Source organism: Rhagoletis pomonella, unplaced genomic scaffold (genome assembly GCF_013731165.1).
Source record: "Rhagoletis pomonella isolate Grant_MI unplaced genomic scaffold, Rhpom_1.0 Rhpom_scaffold_00003, whole genome shotgun sequence".
NCBI lineage: Eukaryota > Metazoa > Arthropoda > Insecta > Diptera > Tephritidae > Rhagoletis > Rhagoletis pomonella.
In genome coordinates this window covers 98,801,170-98,816,070 of record NW_023458557.1, presented here as the reverse complement: position 1 = coordinate 98,816,070, position 14,901 = coordinate 98,801,170, and the positions used below count along the sequence as shown (strand labels likewise).

Sequence of the window (14,901 nt, the reverse complement as noted above, 5' to 3'; positions counted from 1 at the left end):
ATTTTTTAGTTGCTTGAAAGTAGAAAACAAGAATAGAAAATGGTTTAAAATGCAATGCCTTCAATGCCCGTGGATAAAAGTGCATTTTTACTTACAACGTAATTAGGAAATTGCGGCTAAACAAAAAAAAAATGTGCAAACAAAAATTTTGTGTGGGCCTGCTTCGGGATTTTTTTTTTAAATAAAAAATTCAAATTTTGATGCATCATGACATTAATTACATATCCCTCGATTCGTTGAATTTTTTGCTATTTGTACAGTAGTGAGCTTTTCTGCTGATTGCAGAAGTAGTGAACCAGTGGCAAGCTGGAACAATGAAGATCTTTTGTACGACAATGTAATCGCTAACTAAGATGCCCTCCGGTTTTCTAACAAATGCTAACTAAGTAGACGAATTCCTACTTCTAATGCATCCACTATGTAAGACATTGTGCGCAAAATGCCGGAGAATCCCGCATACATATGTATGTCTTCCGTTCTCGAGGGCAAGCTAATCCTTTCCATATGAAAACATAGAAGATTATGACCCATCGGATACCCAGTGAGTAACCTCATGTCAGTCGTAGGTATTTAGAAGGCTTGTTTCCTTACGTGCAAAGAGCCTAGATTGCCACAGACTTCCCATCGGTCCCTATTATTGGCCTTGTCCCGTCTATGTTCTGAGTTCAAGGTTATCCAGTCATTTATGCAGTTTGCGATGACCACTCCTATACAATTGGCTACAATATTTTCGAGATCTCCCTATGAACTTGGTTGTATTCGAGCGTCAATAAATGTGGCAGTGTTACAGCAATCGGCAATCCGTTCCAATAGAGCGCGGATTTTTTTTTTGCTAAAAAGCAAGCCAAAAAATATGTTCCATCACAACTATAATGTTTGAATTGGTATAATGGTACACATTTTTATGTCATTTAGGCAATTCTTTTAGCATAAAATATATATATATATATATATATATATATATATAACCCGCATTTTCACTAAATTTAAATTGCCTTGGAGCTTACATATTTACGTTTTTGAGAATTTTGCATAATTTATTTTTACAAAACCTCAAAAAAATAAAAAAATAAATATTTTTTTAAACCTTTTTGTGTTTGCTAAATTTGAACTTTTACCATTTTTTTTTTTACATCAAACACTTGTTCTTTTAAACAACCCAATTAATTGCTCGGTCTGTGATGGGGTTCCTGATTGTAAATCACCAACTAATTTAGCATCCAATCATTCAGTAACACCTACGGCGAGAACAGGACGATGAGCCACACGGCTGACAGGAACCACAGGGTGCACCATAAGGCGTACACGTACCCAAGGCTCCACATGGTCCTATATAGCCCCATGAACCAAAGGGACCATACGGACCACAGGGAGCAGGTCGATAACTCCAACAAGGGTACTGCATTAGGTGATTAAAAATGCTGAAAAAAAAACAGATAAATAAGAATGAAATAAAATTTAGAGATCATCATGGTTATAATTTATGCGCATCACTCACAATTTGATATGCGGTGAAATTACCGAAAGCAACGCCTCCAAGGAAATGATGTCCACGTTCAACAATTTGAAATTTTGATTTCCGAATATAAAATTTGGAATTTTTAGTTGACAGATTTTAAAAATCTCTGTAGAGGCATACTTCGTTATCTAATGGTAACTTAAATTACTCAAGGTCTTATTTTTAATAACAAAGTTTATTTTTTCAAATAAAAAGGATACTTTCTTCACAAAAAAAAAAAAAAAAAAATCAAATGAACAACAGGATACATGGCAAAATAGAAGATCTCATAAATATTCCTAGCATCTATGACATTTTTTTCTCTTATTTGCTGTCATTGATCGCCACTACAATTCCTCTGCTGCGCATTTGAAATTCCAGTTTCACCTCAAATTTGCATTTCCATAGCCTGACAAGTCCGCCGCACATCCATTATCCAATTTGCATAGCCTATCCGGTACACATATCGCGCGTTTTCTCAATATTTGGGCTTTAGATATCGACATGGGTTCGGGCATTTGGAGCACGGACAACCGAACGGGCAGCAGGTGGGATATGGGCTGCAGCAAGGGCCACACGTACCACACGGTCCGCACGGACCGCGTGAGATGCAAGGACCACAGGGTCCACACGGACCGCAAGGCTGGCATGGTGCGCCAGGCTGACATGGGCCACAGGGACCACAAGGTCCAGTCGGACAGCCATATGAACCGCAGCAGCCGCAACAGGGCTCGCACATTTTGAGATTCGTTTTGCAAGTAGGCTGTGAGAATGGTAAAATAAAGGGCTAATTAGTATATAGCGTGTGGTGCGCAATTTATAGCTATTTGCATACCTGCTAGTTTGAAGAAAATATCGGTGCTTTAATTTTGATGTGTATTAAGAAAAGGCCGAAACGTTTTTGAACTATTTGATTAAAGTGTCGAAAAACAAATCAAACATTTCTCATTGAGAACTTGAGTGTGCCAGAGCTGTAAAACTGTGAAATCATTTGAAATTAAAAATCATCAATTTTATGCTATTATGTTTTCATTGAATTTTTCCTTGTTGGGGAATGTGGCTTATAATTTTCCAATTCTACATTCACTCAAAGTAGATACGATTGCACACATTAACATATTCAAAGAAAGATTGAAAAAACTGAATGACGAAACATTAACTTTTAACACTGAATAAGCATTCAGATGAATGCAGCTTTTGCTATGTGTGCACACATTCATTCAGTACCAATCAATCGATATAAATATTCTAAATACACAAAACCCACTGAAAAATACGCAAGGTTGAATTTTATTGAACAGATTTCAAAATTTCAACTCGAAAAATAGTTTATTGAGCGTTATCATTAATTTGTTTCACTTAAATTTGTACAAATATTTATAATAAATGAAAATATTAATTAGAGAAATATTTTTCTGCCAAGAATGTCATTATGAAAAAATGTTAATTATTAACGATTTTTACATCTCTGTTTCGAAAATTGTCAGCTTTCTAAATAAGTATTACCAATGTACCAATAAAAGGTATGTGCAGAAATTATTACATATGTACATACCTATAAATCTACGTTAAAATAAGTAAACAAATTTAAGCGCTTCTAATTCTAACTTTAGATATATACATTTTATTACTTATTTAAAAAATTCTTAATACAAGTTTCTTCGTACTTTTTTCTTCGCTATTGGGTCAAGCATTTAATAAAGATTCTAAAACCTGATTTGTGGGTTTGTGGTGGTTCCTACCATTTACAATAAGTTGCAAATTATCAACTTTTCTCAAAAAAAGATTTAAAAAATCTGTGTGCAAACCCCTTTTTATTTTAGTGTGGTAGAATCGAAAAAAATGTGGTAGATTTGAATAAGATGTGGTAGATTTTCCAATTCATATTTTATTGGGTATACATATCGCACACCGTCGTCAAAAGAAGCACAACTCAAAAATTAAATCGGGAAATATAATTGCTAGTGGATCGTACAGATTCCACGCAATTGGTGCAAAAATAAGTATAACATTAGTTTTCTAGTTAGAGAATATAATCATGAAGAAAATAATATTTTATTTGTATGCAAAAAAATCGACCAAATTATTTTCCCATTGCATAATACTTTAGCAAATATAAATAGGCGTATTTTTGAAATATTAGAAAGTTAAGGCACAGATATATTTAAAGCAAAATTTATGATGTACCTTTTTAAAAATCTATTGATTAATTTTTATATTTCAAATTACAATTGAGTTGAAATTCTAGAGTTATGTGAAAATTGTAAACAAATGTTCTGTCTAAAAATGTGGTAGATTTTAAGCCTTGTGTGGTAGATGTGGTTGACACCCAAATTTAAAAAAAAATACGTGGTTGATCTACCACACATGTGGTAGAAGCTTGCACACTGTTCTAAACGTATGTTTTGAGCAAATTGATGTTTAAAGCTAGCAATATATCCCATGTCCATTTTCCAAAACTATAATAATAAACATGGCAGTTTTTAAGCAATTTGGTTCCTGTAATTAAGGAAATATTGCAGTTTTGGCATTTTTCGAAATTACCATTTTATGAGAGGGACCAGGTTATTGTTCGACTTTTGTATTTTCAATACCCTGCTGCCCTAGATAAAAAAAACCCTCGTACAGAATTTCGTTGAGATATCTCAACTTTTGCTAGAGTTTTCGTGTACGCAAATAAACGGACATGGACTAATCATCTTCTCTTTTTATTCTGAGCATTTTTATGTATATATACATACATAAGTAGTACATACGAACATAAATGTATGTATCCATATCGATTAATTTTGGTTGTTCCAAATATACGTTATTTGAAAAAAAGTTATGGTACCCTCTTGCAGAACTGCGTTGTAAATATGTTTAGGAAACATTTAAATTAATAGTTTATTAAAAAAGTTGCTCAAAGTAATGGAACTCCTCAACCCCTTAAAAAAAAAACAGGAACCCTTCTGAAATTTTGTTTTGAAAGTTTTCATATTTGAAAACTGAAAACAATCACAGTATACAGCAAACCAGCCATTGACAATATGCTTATTTGAAAACTAATACATGAAATGTTGTGAATATATAGGATTTTTTTGTCATTAACCCATAGGCAACAACTGGTGCAAAAGTACCTACAAATGTTTGTTGATATATTTGAAATGTAAATTTGAACAGCAAAATTCATAAAACAAATTATAATAAAACAAAAATATTGTTAATTACTACGTGGGAGGTGGGCGTGGTTATTGGCAGATTTCGACAAAATTTAACACTAACCTAAATTATACCAAAGGCAACTTCGACACCGACTTTCGTTAAAATAACTAAATTATGTTCGAGTTAGCGTGCTTACAAACAGAGAGGGCTGAACTAGTTCATCTCGTCATTCTGAATATATGTGTATATACATACATACATTTTATACGGTTAACAAACGCGCTCGCTTATTTGCATAAACCGTCTTTACTTGCATTAATTCATGCATTATCCTCCTTCAAATGTGAATAATCGGCTGAACAAATACACACAAATTACGTGCATTTGAAAATTGGAGAGCTGTACCATAAGCTAAGTAATACTTCTTTTACCGCCTAATCGATGGGACCATTTTACAAAGTCAGCCCACCATTATTCACTCAAAGTTGTGTTCAGAACACGGTTTGACTTATGTAGGAACTGCATCCGGTCATAATTGCTAACGCTTCACGCTTCATTTGCTTGGAATTTCGTGTTTCTCGTTATTTTATTTTATGTGACTTGAAAATATTTTTCACTATAAGAAAATATTTAAATTGGATTTCATTTGGGTTAACGAAAACGACAACTGTGAAAAAATATCAACCAATACATTCAAACAAAATGCCAAATAAGCATGTTTACATTTTTTGTTTTGGCTACCTGGATCACTGTATACTGTGAAAAAAATATTTAGTACAAAAATAATTGTGATAAATCAATTTTGTATATTCTTCTGCGAAAAAATGTCTACAATCGATGATGTATATGTATACATATCAAGATGTGTCTGTTTTGCTCTACGGTTGCGATAAGTTGCTTTGGAATAAATAATATTGCACGAGTCATTGGCTTTGGGTTAGTGGCAGAAAACTTCAATACATAAGTACATATACTTTGAAATAAAATATTTGTTTTTGTTTCAATTCCAGATATGTTCAAACTTTAAAGTATAAAATATATCAACCCTGGGAACAAATTATTGGTACTGAATGGTAAAAAAAAAGTGTGCATTCATTCTAAATATACAATCATGTCTGTGTGCGAATGCTTCTGTTACATTCACATTCTATACTGAATGTCAATCTACCATTCAATAACACAACACAGTTTCTTTGTTTTCAAGTATTTTAAGCCACTCAGTAATGAGGTTTTTTTTTTATACAAACAAACAATCAAAATTTTGAAAAGAATGCCGAGTGAATGCAGATCCTATTGATTCAATCATTTTACAGCTCTGGAGTGTGCTTGAGTGGATTACATTTAAAGCAAGTTGCTTTTTATTTGAAAAAGGAATGATGCAATTATTGCGTCATGGAAACAAAGGACGTGGCGTCTTAAGAGCCAAAAATCTGCCCATCCCTGCTCTAGACCAACCCGCTGAGTCCGATGTTGTTCCACGGTCTCTACTTTTTTTCGCCGCCCTATAAAAAAGTAAAAAGTGTTTTATATTCCAGTGGTTAGTTTATTGTTTATTGGGTGCCAAGGGAAGCCAGCATTTACGATTTTGAATGACTAGCAAATATTAGCACCGGAAATCCCGGCCTTAGTATACCCCATCTGTATACCAATCGTTTTAGGACGAAACTGTACTAGAATCTAATCCTTTATCTGTCTTCACCCAGAAAGTCAATGCACCTCCCCAGTAAAATAGTCATGGTTTATTGCTTTTGTAGTAAGTTTTTTGTATATTTGCGAGTCCAGGATAAAAATTCTTTAAATTGTACTGCATTTTGGTGGCTAGCCTTAAGCTTAGTACCGACTTTACGCGGGAATATGTTGGTGCTCATAAGGCAGACTTATCGATATTATCTTTTGCGCCTGCATTTTTTTTTTGCCCAGATGCAATACTTCTATTTATATTTGTCAATGTGCTTCGTAATTTCAGAGGCAGCAGGAGTTTGGACAACAATTGGCGCATGGATCGCATGATGGTGGTGGGGGTGGTGGTGGTACACAGCATGGATCGCAACAAGGTGGGCATGGTGTTGAATTTGGTATGCACGGCGGGCCACAGATGCCATGCGCCCCGCATGCGGTAATTTGTCCATATGGTCCTACTGGTCCGTATGGGCCTACTGGAGCAACAGAAAAACCGCAAGGATCGCACATTTCTAGTTTTGTTGGGGCTGGTTGCTGTTGGCGAAAACGATTGGTATGTAAATTTTTTCTTAACTAAAAATTGCGTACAAATTTGCAATTTACCTTCAGCAAATAAATTATTTTATACTCGAAAATTTTGAAATGATATTGTGCAAAGTGGGTTGACAAGTGAAGCGAAGATTGCTAGGTGAATTAATATAAATTCGCCTTCTAAGATTGTGATTTTTTTTTTTTTTTAATATTTGAAAGTGCAATAGCTGTCAGTCATGATACAAAATTATGTGGTATAATTTAAGGCGCTTATGTTATTAATTTAAAAAATTTGCAGTGGGATTCCAAAAATCGTTCTGTAAATTTCGTTTGGCGAAAGCATTTAAATAGCATCTCTGCCTTAAAATACGTATTGTCTCGTGAGAGTCACGACCTGTGACCCATTTTTACGATTTCATATTGCACCTCTTCGGTTTTGATGTTGCATACTTTTAGTCGCACCTGTTATTTTGACATTTTTGGCTATGACGATTTCTAGAATCCCAGTAGGAATTTCTCCGCCAAAACTCAAGATTCCGGATCTGGTCACATCAGACATTTGTCTAGGTGGCGAATGATTATTCGGGAACTCAAGCAACGGATCTATTCGAGTGGGAATTTATTTAAGTATCTAACCCCAGAGTTGTATCCTAAGCAAAATCATAGTAATCCAAAATAAAGACCACCACCATTGATTAATCCAAAATATTTTATTTTTCATTAAACAACTTTTTAATCCAAAAGCATTATACATATGTATATTCAAAAATAACGTTCTGGCTAGCAGCGCCAAGCTATTATTTTTTTATTAGCAACAACACTTTGGTGGCGTATTATAACAATGAGCCTTACATGGACATGGCCAACGGCAGCAGAAGTCTGTCCGTTTCAGATATCGACATGGGCAAACGCATGGCGAACAACAGCAAGGACTACAGCCAGAACACATTTTGTATTCGTTCACTTAGAAAGTGTTCTGAAAGATTATAGAAATTATTAGTTATTTAACGCTGGTTATTTTTTAATTTGCATACTTACTTTTTGGTGATTTGAAAAGAAGTCAGACAGCAAATTTTGTGCCGAAAAAAAATTTTTTTTATTTGTGTTTGAAAAATGATGTCAACTAATTTTGAAAGATATGGCAGTGCATGATTCAATAATTAATTGCCATGACAAAATGCGATAGACCTCCTATCATCGTACAGTACGATGCCTCCTATCCTCGGAGCTATGGTGGAAATAGGGTGGTATCAAGGTGAATTCGCCTTGGGTGGTATTATCGCTTGCGAAGCGAATGATTTTGTCCAAGGCGAATTTATACAAGGTGGTGTTGACAGAACAAAAACAAAAATTACAACAACAAATTATACGCACATTGACAATTAGTACAGCGCAAAATTACAACAAACACACCATTTTGACAAAAGGTACAAATTCGCCGTGAAATCAGCGGATCCGATAACACCACCTTGTATAAATTCGCCTTGATTTTGTCGAAGCGAACGGTTTGGCGGAACGAATTAAGAGATTAAAAGAGATTAAAAATGTTCGCCAAGCAAAGAACTTGCACAAGCTGGTACTAGCGTCCGGCAATCCATTCGCTTCACTAAACTCACTACATATAAAAATAAATACCAAATGACTCCAGTAGTAGCTTTTGCTGTATCACTCTTATTACTTTACTATTCAAAAAAAAAAACTGCTCTATTCCAAACCAAACCTAGTCACCAAAAACTTGATGAAAAATAATACATTTTAATAAAAGAAATACACTTTTATTAAAAAGAAAAAAACAGAATTGTAACCGAAAAAATTCGAATATAGCTATAGATTGGCTGCACTTAATTTTTTCCAGTCCCCTTGATTGGCAAGGTGATCATCTCTGGACGCTCTCTTTCCTTCTTTAGATTCACGTAGATTGCTCCTAACTAAAAACAAAATAAGCTCTCAATATTTTTCGAACAATTGAAAAAGCAGTTGCCGCGAAAACAAAAATACTCACAATATTTATTTGTTTTCTTTTGCCAGCGACGCTCTCTGTCAAATAGCCGCTTTAGCATTGGCTCTCTAGATCCCCGGAGCTGAATTGAGACTGAAAAAAATGTAATGGTTTATACATTGCAGTCTCTTTATTTAGCTCTGTCTTTTTTACTGCACTTACAGAAACGGCATAGAGACGCTTAGCAACGGCCACAGCAGGATCCATAAGGGCCACATCCCCCACAAGGTCCGCAAGGGCCGCAGCAGGGTCCACAAGGACCGCAACATGGTCCGCAGGGACCGCAATATGAACTGTAGCAGGGACCGCAGCAAGAACCATAACAGGGACCGCAGCACATGTTTGAGGTTTTACGAATTTCTGAAAAAAGTTCAGGAATTATTTATACATAATTGGTTAATTACAATAAAATCTGCTTTGATTTTAAATAGTTAAACATTTTACGCACTTTCGGTGAAAATATACGGAAAATTTATTAGCTGGTTTTATGCCGAAAAACTATTTTTGAATGAAAAGTTTTTGAAAGAAAATTTGAAAATATTTTTTAAAAGTCCAATGTCGCTAGATTTACTTAAAATTTGTATTTACAATGACAGTGTTTTTAAAAAACAAGTTATCCTTTAATAGGCGGCATACACGGTGCGTCTGACTCGTGAGTCGATTTGGATGTGTTTGTGAAAATAAATATGTGTTAGTTACACCAACATGACTCCCGTCATGACTCTGAATGATTCAACTGTGTGTAGTCAAGACGTACACAAATGACTCGCGAGTCAGACGCACCATGTATGCTGCCTATAAAGCTTATAAAGCTCTAAACGCGTACCTGAAAAAAGGGTAACTGCTTTATTGTTATTTCACTGGGGAAAGTCCGCTGCTGGGGCAGTAATATACCAATTTTCTATAGTATTGACAATCAGCAGAGAGAGCTTTCTCCTAGATACATACATTTGTACACAGGTTCGACAAAGCAAAGACAAGCCAAATAATAGATCTTTATATCTGCGTATATAAAGCGCTCAGCTATATTTATTTTACACTCTGCCATCAGACGCCTCATTGATGAAATATGCTCGGCACTTGCTTATTAGTTATACACGCGTGCCTCTTTTTTAACCGTAAGAAGTTATCAAACCGCGAAAATATCTTTTATAATAATAATGGGCAGAATAATACCCATTCAAGCCTGTAAATCAGGGACCGTGAACAAAAGGTATGATCAAAACAAAATGTTCTCGTAGTTTTGTTCCCAAGAACACTTCAAAACAAAAAAAAAACATCAAAACAGAGAAAACTGTCGAGCACGTTCGGAATGGGAATTATATAAGAACAAACCCGTTTGGAACGTTTCCAAAGAGAACAAAATGCGAACAATACTTTCGGGAACATTTTGAAAAAGAACAAAAGTCTATGGAACTTTCTCTTGAAGAATAATTTGGGAACTAAAGTCTCAAAAACTTTCTGACAGAGAACGAAACGGAAACAAATCTTCTCTGAACTATACGTGAAGAAATGAAGCAAGAACAAAATTGTTCACATAGCATTCATTAGCTTGAAAATGCTTGAATATTAAAATTAATCAAAAAAGAACTTTTCCTTTCCTTTTCGGCTGATAGTCACTTTGCCGCCTATAAGCAACAACAAAACATTCCTGAACAAAAACATATTGCGTTGGCCAATATATTAGGTTACGATACGTTAATTAAGTCTCGGCTAACTGAGCCTTAAGTCAACGAAAGGATTAAGACACGAACTTTTCTTGAACGAAAATTAAAATATTAAATCATAAATATGCAGTTCACCCTAATGATAAACGATGTGGAAGTTTAGATTATCCATACTTCCTCTGGCTAAGAATTAACAATCGTGGTTCTCATTGATACGATATAACATTCCAACACGCAGACTCGTCTCTTTCTCTCTCATAACGTTAAGTTCACGAAGCTTTTGTTCTTGATTTGTTATCTAGCCAGTGTTCCCTAAAACTTTGTTCATATTTAATCTTCCTTTAAAATGTTCTCCATACTTTCGTTTTCATTGAAAACGTTGCCGAAAGTTTCGTTCTCATTATGTTCTTCTTGAGAACGTTACCGACAGTTTTGTTCGCATTTTGTTCTTTACGGAAACGTTCCCAAACCATTTGTTCTAATTTTTTTTCCCGTCAGAACTTTTCTTCCCGTTTGGTTCTTTTGTGGGAACGTTCTTGACATTACATTTTGTTCTCATGAAGAACTAAACCAGAATTGGAAGGCGTTTCCGGTCGCTGCTTTAAATAACCGAGTAATACCGAGTAAATTGGTCCAATTCCAGGCTCTGCCTTAAGCCAACTTCGGTGATAATGCTTTGGGGTGGCGCTCTGCTCTTAAGAAAAACTGTGAGGAACCTTCCAAAACTTTGTGAAATCAAGGATCAATTATAAACATAACTACGGACTAAGTACCCAAACTCAGATTCCATGGACACATATATTTCGGAATATACATCCCACCTCCTATTGTCCAGCGGCCATAACAGAAAAAAGGCGGTTAAGGTAGCTTTTAGGTTGGACTTAACAAGTAGTTTCGAGAATACCTATGCACATTTCTGGCTTACCGTAGACGAAAGAAGAATCAGACAAACATCGATCAATGAAGTCCTGTAGGCACTTCAAACCCAAATACAAACCTGTAAATACTTTAGCTGGCAACTGAAGTTGGTGATAGCCGATGATTCAGTAAGGGAGTCCTCGCAAACGAAAAAGTTTCGTGGTCTTGACTTACGTCTATGTGGATAGACGTTAAATCCTTCTTAAACCATACCCCAACTTCATTCCTCTGGCATCTTAGGAATTTTACGCCATCTTTATTTTATTAAGTTTCATTACTATTATTACACTACCTAACAGAACTGAAAAACTGTGGAATCATTTAAAATTTTAATCATGAACTATTTACAAGTAGGATTTCATTCATTTTCCTTTGGTCTGGTAGTGTGGCTTATATTTTTTTTCAATCTACAATCATTCAAAAAAAATAATTGATTTCACACAGTAAGGTAGTAAATACCTGAATGAAAAACTGAGAATGCTGAAGTAAACAGAATTCAATACTGAATTAGCTTCGAGATGATTGAACACTTTGCTATGTGTGCATTCTGCAATTCAGTTCCAATCAAATTTTATACACTAAGAAAAATATGTAAGTTTAGATGATGGAATAATGAGGTGTATGAACTTTAAAACGATATTGACATAGTGTCGCGTATCAATGCACAGCGGCCACGCTGGCTAACTGGCTAACCTAATATTCACGCACGCCGCCAATTTACTGTCAAAAATTTCTCATGCACATACAACTTGTATGGGACCAACCGAAATTGAACGGCGTGCGTATGAAGCTAATCAATTTCCAATTTTTGTTCTGCGTGACATTTTGATTTGACGTTTCGCTCAATGAAATCAAATGCAAACGCGCGTAAGCCAATTTCGGGTGACGCAAAAAAACAAATTCGACGGCGTGCGTACCAAAACGCAAGCCGCGAATATTAGGTTAGCCTGTAAGCCATTTCCTACGAATGAATGGTTGTGCTTGGACTCCTCCACGCATGAAACGCAGCTTGATTCACATGAACATATTGTACAAATTTATAGTTTTGGTTGTTTAAAAACTGAGTGCAAAATGTTCCAAGGCAATTAGTATCTATAATTATTTTTTTTTCTTTTAATGATTGGAAAATCTGCAGAACATGAAATAATCAAGCATAACAACCATCAAATGATGGCAGCTTTTATCATTCAGTCCATGGTTTATCCACATACATACATATAATGTGCTTTTTTTAAATACATATGTATGTGCCCATTTTCGCGCGGCACCCTTTATGATCAGTTTTTATTTGTAAAGAACGATATTCTCATTTCCCAATAGCAGGCGCTCATGCATGTGAAGTAACCCACCAAACAATTTTTGTTGCCGGCAATAAGAAAACGTTTCGCCCTCGGTAACAAATTTATTGCCGGTAATATTGCCATCGTGTCGATTTCCTATTACCGGTCGCTCTAAAACGTCCGCCGAAGGCAACTCGCCTGGGCGAGTCGTTTTCTTATTACCTGAATGAGTCATTTTCTTATCGCTTCAGGCGATATTTGGAATAATTGTATTCTTTTTAATACTTCAATCATTTTTTGTATACAAAATTGGAACTTATATAGAAACAGAAATAATTCTTTCTTTCCCTATGGGGCTTCCTATTTTTTCAATTCTGTCCCTGGTAAAAATTAGACGATTTTGGATAATACTATCAACGCGAAATTTATAAGTTTAGGAATTTTTGATAACTTATTTATTCCAAAGTTGACATGAAAGAAATGTTGTTGCCGACTTGTCACCACTGCAATAAACCGGTGAGTCGCCAATTTGTTGCCATTGACGATTGTTGCCTATTTCTCATGTTTTCCATGTGAAGTAACAAGTTTTCTATTTCTACGCATGATACAAAAAAGAAGGTAGTTTCAATAAACAAGTTTTGACGGATAATAAAATTTTTTGAAGTTTCATAAATTGTCAGTATTATCAACGGCCTTGCCACTTTGATAATATTAAAACAATACATCGGAGTATTTTCTTTCCCATATTTTTACCAATGTGAGAATATTTTAAATCAAAACTCACAATCAGTACTTGATATTTTTTTACTTACGTGGTTTGCCCCTCTTTTATTAAAAATATATAAAATGTAAACTGTTACATTGTAATTATTCTTTTTATTTTATAATAAAAACCATTAGTGCATTATGTTGTTATTTTTTTCATTTTCTTATTTTGATATACAATTTTCGTTTCTTTAATCTTGCGATTTAAAAATCGAATTCTAAAGAATGTTCTTCCCAAATAAAATCTTTTTATAATATTTTGGTCCAAATTTACTTTTAAATTTCTCAATTAAATTAAATTTCGAATCACCATTAATTTCAACAAATTTTGAATTCAAAATTTCCAATGTATGCAAAAAACTTGAATTAGGCTTGTACAGACCGCCCTCCGATAAACAGTTAACATACGTATAATTTTGATCACTTTCTACATGCGTCCTGAAGCCTAGTTTTGTCAACCCCATTTTCGAAATTATGTAGCCGGCAAAATTTTCAAGTCCATCATATTCCACATCTTTGAGTGGACTGATGAAATCTTCTGCTTCATGCTCTTCTGCGAGCTACTTAAAAAAATTAGAAATCAAATAAAAACGAAAGGGTAAGGAGTTTACCTCGAGTTCTTCTTCTGCGGATATTTCAATATCGTTAAGTGGTTTGAAAACATTTTCACTGAGCAACTCCTCTTCAAATTTTAACATTACTTCACTTGAAGACTCAACATTTGTTTCCGTGCTCAAAATAGTTTCGTTTCGCCCTAATAAAGTTCATGCATACATTTTAGAATCTTTATGACAACAACAATAATTTCTTTAAGTGGTTAAAAAATTACCTAGAAGGTATGATCGAAATCTGTACTTGAATTCGAGAGGTGACGGATGGTCATGCAGCCCTCCTTTCATATATGTTCAATAACTTCACTAAACTTCACTCATTTTCATACATTTTTGTTTACTTTTACAAAAAAAAAAATATTATCTCTGGTGATCAGGTAGCATGAATTTTATGAAATGTCATAATTTTATTAAAAGTCAAATGGTTAGCAACAACAACGAATGTCATTAAATGGAACTACCTTCTTTTTTGTATCATGTTTCTACGTACAAAATTGTTTGTATAAATTTTAAATTTCCAAAATTCTACTTTGTACAGTTCAAAGGCTTCTACAAAAAAAATTTATTTAAATGTTCTACAAACAAATTTATGCATATAGAAAGCTTGCTACTTCATATGTCTGAGAAATAATGTATTGAGAAATAAAAATATCTCTTTGCACAAATAAAAATTTAGTTCGTTAAATAAAATTGACCGCAAGTTTCCTTCAAAAACATGCAGTTGGTTTTAAACAGCATTAACAGAATATCCAAAGCTGGTACGTACTTTTGGTCTTGGGTAATGCTTTACCAAATTGTAGCAGTAGTA

At 34.5% G+C, this 14,901-nt stretch overlaps 1 protein-coding gene and 1 long non-coding RNA gene across 3 annotated transcripts in view; one reads left to right on the top strand and one right to left on the bottom strand.

Annotated features, from left to right (window-relative positions):
* The window catches only part of LOC118735942 (collagen alpha-2(XI) chain-like), a 49,988-nt gene that overhangs the window by 12,828 nt on the left and 22,259 nt on the right, over nt 1-14,901 (top strand). For both annotated transcript variants that reach the window (XM_036465990.1, XM_036465989.1), the window contains exon 2: nt 6,609-6,875. The gene's annotated coding sequence lies outside the window, so the exon portion shown is untranslated. The remainder of the gene's footprint in view (nt 1-6,608; nt 6,876-14,901) is intronic.
* On the bottom strand, nt 8,654-9,345 carry LOC118735948. Its single transcript, XR_004992660.1, has 4 exons — nt 9,301-9,345; nt 9,015-9,212; nt 8,856-8,945; nt 8,654-8,781 (listed from the first exon to the last, which is right to left on the bottom strand). It is a non-coding gene; the product is annotated as an uncharacterized LOC118735948 (long non-coding RNA).